We start from the raw sequence: 2,500 nt of genomic DNA, 5'->3' as shown, positions 1-2,500 counted from the left end.
GGTTAGTTAACTTTTGATATTTTCATATTATATCACATGCCTTCACCGTGAGTGTTTTTTGCCATGCACACCTCACATTGTCAAAAATGTATGGGAAAAATTCATTTCAATACATTTCAGTTTGATTTGAAATGTCTTTATTATATATTTTAATGGCAATATGCCAAGGTTATATTCCATAAAATGTTAGTATAGAATATAGATTCTTCATATATGTATATATATTCGAGAATTTTTTTCTATTTAAACTAACGTATGGAAAACCAGGCATAAAATCACAATATTACCAGTTTAATATGGCTCAAATTCGAGTTTCATATAGTTATGATTCGATTTATATGTTTCAATATCATTGGTTAGTTAACTTTTGATATTTTCATATTATATCACATGCCTTCACCGTGAGTGTTTTTTGCCATGCACACCTCACATTGTCAAAAATGTATGGGAAAAATTCATTTCAATACATTTCAGTTTGATTTGAAATGTCTTTATTATATATTTTAGTGCCAATATGCCAAGGTTATATTCCATAACTCTCTATTTAAACTAACGTATGGAAAACCAGGCATAAAATCACAATATTACCAGTTTAATATGGCTTAAATTCGAGTTTCATATAGTTATGATTCGATTTATATGCTTCAATATCATTGGTTAGTTAACTTTTGATATTTTCATATTATATCACATGCCTTCACCGTGAGTGTTTTTTGCCATGCACACCTCACATTGTCAAAAATGTATGGGAAAAATTCATTTCAATACATTTCAGTTTGATTTGAAATGTCTTTATTATATATTTTAGTGCCAATATGCCAAGGTTATATTCCATAACTTTCTATTTAAACTAACGTATGGAAAACCAGGCATAAAATCACAATATTACCAGTTTAATATGGCTCAAATTCGAGTTTCATATAGTTATGATTCGATTTATATGCTTCAATATCATTGGTTAGTTAACTTTTGATATTTTCATATTATATCACATGCCTTCACCGTGAGTGTTTTTTGCCATGCACACCTCACATTGTCAAAAATGTATGGGAAAAATTCATTTCAATACATTTCAGTTTGATTTGAAATGTCTTTATTATATATTTTAGTGCCAATATGCCAAGGTTATATTCCATAACTCTCTATTTAAACTAACGTATGGAAAACCAGGCATAAAATCACAATATTACCAGTTTAATATGGCTTAAATTCGAGTTTCATATAGTTATGATTCGATTTATATGCTTCAATATCATTGGTTAGTTAACTTTTGATATTTTCATATTATATCACATGCCTTCACCGTGAGTGTTTTTTGCCATGCACACCTCACATTGTCAAAAATGTATGGGAAAAATTCATTTCAATACATTTCAGTTTGATTTGAAATGTCTTTATTATATATTTTAGTGCCAATATGCCAAGGTTATATTCCATAACTCTCTATTTAAACTAACGTATGGAAAACCAGGCATAAAATCACAATATTACCAGTTTAATATGGCTTAAATTCGAGTTTCATATAGTTATGATTCGATTTATATGTTTCAATATCATTGGTTAGTTAACTTTTGATATTTCCATATCATTTCACATGCCTTCACCGTGGTGTTTTTTGCCATGCACACCTCACATTGTCAAAAATGTATGGGGAAAATTCATTTCAATACATTTCAGTTTGATTTGAAATGTCTTTATTATATATTTTAGTGCCAATATGCCAAGGTTATATTCCATAACATGTTAGTATTAGAATATAGATTCTTCATATATGTATATATATTCGAAAATTTTTTCTATTTAAACTAACGTATGGAAAAAACCAGGCATAAAATCACAATATTACCAGTTTAATATGGCTTAAATTCGAGTTTCATATAGTTATGATTCGATTTATATGTTTCAATATCATTGGTTAGTTAACTTTTGATATTTTCATATCATTTCACATGCCTTCACCGTGAGTGTTTTTTGCCATGCACACCTCACATTGTCAAAAATGTATGGGAAAAATTCATTTCAATACATTTCAGTTTGATTTGAAATGTCTTTATTATATATTTTAGTGCCAATATGCCAAGGTTATATTCCATAACATGTTAGTATTAGAATATAGATTCTTCATATATGTATATATATTCGAAAATTTTTTCTATTTAAACTAACGTATGGAAAACCAGGCATAAAATCACAATATTACCAGTTTAATATGGCTTAAATTCGAGTTTCATATAGTTATGATTCGATTTATATGCTTCAATATCATTGGTTAGTTAACTTTTGATATTTTCATATTATATTTCACATGCCTTCACCGTGAGTGTTTTTTGCCATGCACACCTCACATTGTCAAAAATGTATGGGAAAAATTCATTTCAATACATTTCAGTTTGATTTGAAATGTCTTTATTATATATTTTAATGGCAATATGCCAAGGTTATATTCCATAAAATGTTAGTATAGAATATAGATTCTTCATATATGTATATATATTCGAGA

This window comes from Anastrepha obliqua, unplaced genomic scaffold (assembly GCF_027943255.1).
Source record: "Anastrepha obliqua isolate idAnaObli1 unplaced genomic scaffold, idAnaObli1_1.0 ptg000151c, whole genome shotgun sequence".
In the NCBI taxonomy this organism is placed as follows: Eukaryota; Metazoa; Arthropoda; class Insecta; order Diptera; family Tephritidae; genus Anastrepha; species Anastrepha obliqua.
The sequence above is the reverse complement of the archived record's forward strand: the minus strand, read 5'-3'. Positions refer to the sequence as shown.